The sequence below is a fragment of the Panthera leo genome, chromosome B3, assembly GCF_018350215.1.
Source record: "Panthera leo isolate Ple1 chromosome B3, P.leo_Ple1_pat1.1, whole genome shotgun sequence".
Taxonomy (NCBI): Eukaryota; Metazoa; Chordata; class Mammalia; order Carnivora; family Felidae; genus Panthera; species Panthera leo.
Genome location: NC_056684.1, coordinates 32084320 through 32090759, shown reverse-complemented (window position 1 = coordinate 32090759; position 6440 = coordinate 32084320). Strand labels below are relative to the sequence as shown.

The following is a 6440-nucleotide window of genomic DNA, read 5'->3' as shown; positions in this document are numbered from 1 at the left end:
CTCTCTCTCTCTCTCTCTCTCACACACACACACACACACACACACCATTAAATAAATAAATAAACATTTTAAAAAAGGCTCCCTCTCACAGGTGATCAAAGAAATGCAACTAAAAAAATACATTGATGTGTTTTTAACCTACCCAATGTTTAATGCTCTTTAAGAAGATAGTACCCAGTGGCGATAAGAGCCAGGGCACTCTAGAGACAGCTGAGTAACTTGTTTCAAAACCTTAGAAATATTCAAACCCTTTCTCCAGAAATCCAGCTTCTAATAAATGAATCTAAGGAACTAATAATGCCTGATGCTTATTGTTTGTAAGCACCAGACTCTGTACTAAACACACCCTATATGTCACCTCATTTAAGTCCTTACCGTTATTCCCATTTGACAGAAAGAAAAAAGGTATAATGGGTCCTGCAGCTCACAAAGGAGGGCTGGACCCAAACCCAGGCACTTGAGGCTCCTACATAGCAGAGGCAGACAAAGGTTTACGTGCAAGGTTGCTTATTACAGCCTCGTTTATAAGAGCTAAGAAAGTAAAATGAAACCAACAAAGGGAGGTTACTAGTTAAATTATGATCTAAACATAGAATTCAGTCATCAAAAATCTTGTTGAAGAAAAATCATTTTGGATGTAGCCAAGTGCTGACCTAAGCAGAACTTCAAGGAGCTTCCTGCCGGAAGTTGCCAGCTGCTGTGATGTTCCATTTCTCGATCTAGGTGGTAGTTCCATGGGTGTCTTCACTCTGGGATCGTTCATCAAACTTTACACTTTGCATGCTTTTCTGTGTGTACATTATAGTAAAAAAAAATTTTTTTGCAAATAATTTATTTATTTTGAGAGAGACAGAGAGAGAACAGGGGAGGGGCAGAGAAAAAGGGAGAGAGAGAATCCCAAGCAGGCTCCATGCTGTCAGCACAGAGCCCCATGTGGGGCTCTCATGTTCAAGATCATGACCTGAACCTAGATCAAGAGTCGGATGCCTAACCAACTGAGCCACCTGGGCTCCCCTATAGTAAAACATTTTTAAGTTATTTTAAAAATGTTGTCAGATGCTTCTCCTCCTGGGGAACTCAGTCACGTCTATGGAGCTAGTCTTCCGGGGTCCCCAGAGTCCCTCTTGGTTCTGCAGGCATAAGGCTGGCAGCCACCAGCCTACTCCTTGGGGACCTTCCATCTTGACGCGAGTTCCCCCTGCCAGAGTGAAACTGAGGATCTGACTGCAGCCTCAGGATCCAGGTTCAGTCCTGCAGGGGAGGAGGGCTTAACAGGGAAGGCTGGAGCTAGGCCCAAACAGAGGCATCTAGAGGGAACAAAGTCTTGGCCACCTCTTCTTCTGGGCAAGGAGGAGCTCCGGGGGTCAGTGTGAATGCTGAAAGGGGAAGCAGGTCGTGACGGTTACCCTGACATGAGAAAACGGTCATCCAATATCGTTGCATAAGCAAAGCAGGTTATAAAGCAATGTGTGCAGCATGATTTCAATTTTTTTAATGAAGGAAAAAGCCTGAAAGAGTGGTCACTCTAAAGAGTGGTTACAGTGTAAGGTTTTTTTTTTTTTTTTTTGATTTGTCTATATTCTAAATTTCTTGTAACTCATTTCTTTTGTAAACTGAAATAAAAAGCTACAGAATACGTGAAGGAGAGATTGCTAGCACCTTGCCTCCACTCCTCTTTCATAAGCTGTGACCCCTACTTCCAGGCCCCGGGTGGGCAAAACTAAACTTCTGGAGGGCTCCTGGGGTGGGGGGGTTGGGGGCAAAGGTGGTCCCACACACTAAACTACAGGAAATACCATCAGTGAAGAACCTTGTTTTGTCCAGTCCCGTGGCATACAGTAGGAGCTTAATCCATACCCATGACCACCACTAACCGCCTGCAAAGCTACACCCTTTGAGTAGAATCCCAGGCGTCAGACTCACGCCTCAGAAGCGCACTGGAGCGCTGGGCCCTGGCCACCTGCCCCAGAACACTGGCCTCCCCCCACCAGAGGGAAATAAGCAAACTGCATGAGCCCTAGGGAAAGCGAGAAAGCGAGCCACCTCCCAAGGGTGAAGTCACACACAGAGTCACACATGGACAGGGACCATGGTTGGATGGACAGACAGAAATTCTCTTGAAGGTCACAGAGAGTTGGCACAACGCCCTCGCCTCCACTGGGGACTTGTCACTCTCGTCTTGTCTATTGTGTTGCCCTCACTAGATTGCTCTTTGGGGCTCTTTGGGGACCAGCCAGGTGAGGCTTCTGTCACCCCTGCCACCAGCCCAGGGCCTGGCCTTCAGCAGGTATGCAGGGGACATGCTGACAGAATGTGAAGATGAAGAGGGGCGCCTGGGTGGCTCAGTCGGTTAAGGGTCCGACTTCGGCTCAGGTCATGATCTCAGTTTGTGGGTTTGAGCCCCGCATCGGCCTCTGTGCTGACGGCTCAGAGCCTGGTGCCTGCTTCGGATTCTGTGTCTCCCTCTCTCTCTGCCCCTCCCCTGCTCACACTCTCTCTCTCAAAAATTAAAAAAAAAATTAAAAAAAAAATGTGAAGATGAGTAGTTGGGAGACAAACTGGGCAGACAGAGACAGAGTGAGTGGGGAAGACAGACAAATGGACAGACGGATGGAAGAGACCGCAGGCCTCAGAAATGGAGATGGAGAAGGTAAATGAGTGAATGAATGAGTGAACAAATGAATAACAAGATGGGGGAAGGTGTGGAGAAAAAAGAAACAAAAAAGCTAGAGAAACCCAGTGAGACCCAAATGAACAGGGGCAGGAAAATAAAAGCAGGGAGAGGAGAGGAGAGCGACTTCCCTCAGCCTTGCCAGGATGTTATTAGTCAGCATCATTGGGTTCCTTCCTCAGTTTCTCTCCTCAGGGTTTACAGGGCTGTAACCCAGGGGACTGGCACCCTGCTTGGTCTGGCTGGCTCTCTCCTTTGGGCAGGGGACTGTTAACCTCCTTTCCCCGCCCCTGCTTCCTGGCTGAGGTCCACCCCCCACCTTGACAGAAGGGGCTCTCCCGCTCAGCAGGCCCCAGACGGCAGTTTCTGCACAATCCCTTCACTGAGGAAGGCCCCGGGATGAGATCCCCTCTCTTCCTTCCTGGACTGAAGATCAGCTGGGCCTCTACCAGCTCCGGAGCCCTGGGCCAGAGGGGTCTGGGTGGGAACAGGCAAGATTACCCATTCAGCAGGCCGCAGCCCCGCCTGCCTCTTGAGTGGGGGAGAAAGTCAGGAAAACCAGAAGATGGCCAGGCGGGTGGCTGAGGGGGATCTAGGGGGCTTCCTGCCTCCATGGAGACTTGCCTCTGTGCCCAGACTGTTATTTCAGCTCTGGTATTTCCAATTCCCCAGGGAACCACAGGGGAAGGGGCCCAGAGAGCTGGGAGGGAAAACCGAGTGGGAGGTGGCCAGGGCTACTGAATTCCCCTGGGTCCTAGAGAAGGATGGGTTCCTTCCCTCCCCCCACCCCCACCCCATCTGTCCCCCCCCCCCAAAGGTCCTGACCTCACCTCCCCCCACTTCCGGACTTCTCCAGAGTTCCAGCCCTGAGGAGAGACACTCCAAACCAAAGGGCCCCAGTCCCCACCATGGGCCCCTCCCTTGGCCTGGCTCTGGGGACCAAAGCCCCCCTGCTTCCCCAACCATTGCGCCAGATGTGGCTGCTGGGGAGCGGAGAGCACAGGCCTCAGCTGGCAATGGTCACTCGGTGGTCCTCTCCCTGCAGAGTCAGCAAGTTCCGTGCCAGCTCGCCAGGCCTCCTCGTTCAGCACTTCCTTCAGCCCCCTTTCCAGAGGCAGCGCCATGTAGTTCGTGGTCCAAGGCTGGCTGGGCTGGGCCTTCTGTTCCCGATTCAACACAAATCCCATCAATGCCCTTTCCTGAGCTGCCCGCCCAGGTGCCAGGGCCTGGGCTCAGCAGTCAGGGATCTCAGGGAGGAGGGGGAGACCAGGCCCTGCCCTGTGTGGGACACATCCCTACCCCCCAGTCACAGAAACATTCGGACCCACAATGGGCCTCCTTGCCTCTACAAAGCAGTGAGGCGTCCCACACTCGGTCCCTTCTCTGTTCCCCTCTGCTGGTCAGCACTGACACTCTCTCACTCCTGCATGGATTTTCCAGAACCTGGACTTCCATCACAGGATCACGGGACACTAACTGCTCCATGAGAGAGCCCCAGCCACAGAGCAGCCCAATCCAGATCCAAGAGCATAGTAAGTGCTTAGCGAAATCGTGCGCTCTCAACAAGCTTTCAGCCCTGCATCGCCAGCCCTCCAAGGTCCCTTGAGACTGGTTCCTAGTGCCAGGGACTGGTAACACGTCTCAACCGTATGGCTAGATCTTAAAAATGTGGGTGTGAATCCCAGCCTGTAAGGACAGGACCTAGACAGGAGCCCCCACCCCACCCTCTCAGGTCCAGACAGCTCAGCTCAGCCCAGCCCAGCCTGGTGACTCAAGGCCTTCCCTGGAGCCAAGCTCTGCACCCTCTACAGCCCGCCCAGGTCTCTCTCAGACGGCCACTCTGAAAGTTGCAGTCGAAGGATGCCAGGACACCTCCAGCTACTGAGGCAAGGCCTGGCCCTGGGGCTGGAGAGGGGGAGCCAGGCAGGCTCCCCTGGGCTCCCAGAGCTGCAGGAGATCCAGACAGGAAGGGAGAAGGAGGCTGAGGGAGGGAGTGGAGAGGAGGGAAGAAGAGGGGTGGCGCTCAGCCCCAAACTAGGAAGGATGCTGAAGACAGATAAAAACAGGAAAGGGACAGAGAAAATGGGGGGAGGGGGAACACCCTGGGGAGGTGCCGAGGGAAGAAAATGGTGGCCGCGTGCCTGGCACTGTGCCTGGGGGACTTTTCATAATGTCATTTCATCCTACCAAATTGACCACAAGAAAGGTATTGTCACCCCCAAGAGACAGATGAAGGCTGAAGCTCTGAGTTTAACAGGCTTCTCCAGGGAATGGCCGAGGGCCAGGCCAGGTCCCCAGCAGGGTCACCCTAGGGACCGCAGCTCTCTGGCCTCTGCAGAGATGGCCAGCAGGGCCACAGCCCTGGCCCGGAGGACCTACGCAGAGGCCCAAGCTATGTTCCGAGTGGAGTTTATTCCAACAGAGCCTAACAGGAAACTTGGCTCCTCTGACTCACTCTGATTCGACCTTATTAAGAAAAAAAGGATCGGGAGCCAGCACTGGGTAGGGTTTCACGCCAAGAGCTGGCTCCGAGGCAGGGGCCAGCCGAGCACGATAGCCTGTGCCCTGATCTCCCCACAGCCCCCAAACGCCCGAGGCAGCCCCTGCACGCTGCCTGGCTCTAAAAGAGGGGGTCCTGCCTTCTCCACTCTTAGCTAGTGGGGCTCCCCTACCTCACAGCCATCCTCTGTCCACCCTCCATCCTTTCCCTTCCCTTCCCCTCCCTGACTGGGGGTACCCTGAGGCCTGTTTCCACTTCTCCTTCTCCTCCTCCTCTCCTGGCTCTGCTGCCCTTCTGGCTGGCGGGAGGGCCCTACAGGACCCCAGGGATTCCAAGCAGCTGGGGCCAGCACTGCAGGGGGCAGGCAGGAGGCAGGAAAGGCTTAACCCTCCAGGTCCCGGCCCCCAGTGAGCCTGGCTCGGCATCGGCATCAGGCTCGGTCCTGTCTGGAGTATGAAACCTATCCCCACACGGGGTTGCTGAGGGGCCCATGTCCTTCTGTTGCTGGCTGGATTAGGAGGGTAAACAGATGCCAGAAGTCACCTGAATCAAGCCCCACTCTGAGGCACAGCACAATGGGTGAATGAATGCTGAGGGCCAGGGCTCAAGGGCTCCCCCAGGAATGTCTACACTGGCCATCTTCCCCCAGGGGGGCTCCAGGAGTTTCCAAAGTAGAGGAGGATCTGCAGGGGCCAAGTTAAGGGCAAGTTCTTCCTAGGTGGTGTATAAGCACAGGAGGGAAATTTCTGCCCTTCAGTTCATGAGCAAAGTTGGAGAAGGCAGCCCAGAGGAGGCTTGCAGAGGGTGACTTCTTGGATGCTAAGACATTCAAACTTCTGGAACCTCCCAGCTCTGCTGTCCTCAGAGAGGACAGAGAAACTCCCAAAGCACTCTTGAGGACCATCTCGTCTCATTCTCCAGAGATCAGATGTGACAACTGGATCAGAATGGAGAAGAGAGGTTTGCCCAGGATGACCCAGCAACTTAATCACAGCAACAGGACCGGGCCTAGTTCCCCTGAATCCCGCTTTCTGCTTTTCTATGCTGACAGCACTTAAGGCCTCCTATCTCCTGTCAAAGATAGCCCCTGGGTCTCGTTTTTAGCAACGTGCACACTCAGGTTATTGCCAGGCTATGTTGACTCAAAAGACACAGAACCGAAACCTCGAGTGAGGTGATGCGTGAGAAGCTGACCTCTCCCAGGATTTCACAAGTTCTGCTCACCACAAGGGCATGCCCCCATTCTATAGACTGGGCGAGTAAGGCCCA

General features: G+C 53.7%; 1 long non-coding RNA gene across 1 annotated transcript; it reads right to left on the bottom strand.

Moving 5' to 3' along the window:
* Nucleotides 1–242: 242 nt before the first annotated feature.
* LOC122221162 lies at nucleotides 243–3445 on the bottom strand. The gene is made up of 3 exons (XR_006203109.1): nucleotides 2991–3445; nucleotides 654–788; nucleotides 243–531 (listed from the first exon to the last, which is right to left on the bottom strand). It is a non-coding gene; the product is annotated as an uncharacterized LOC122221162 (long non-coding RNA).
* Between the last annotated feature and the right edge of the window lie 2995 nt (nucleotides 3446–6440).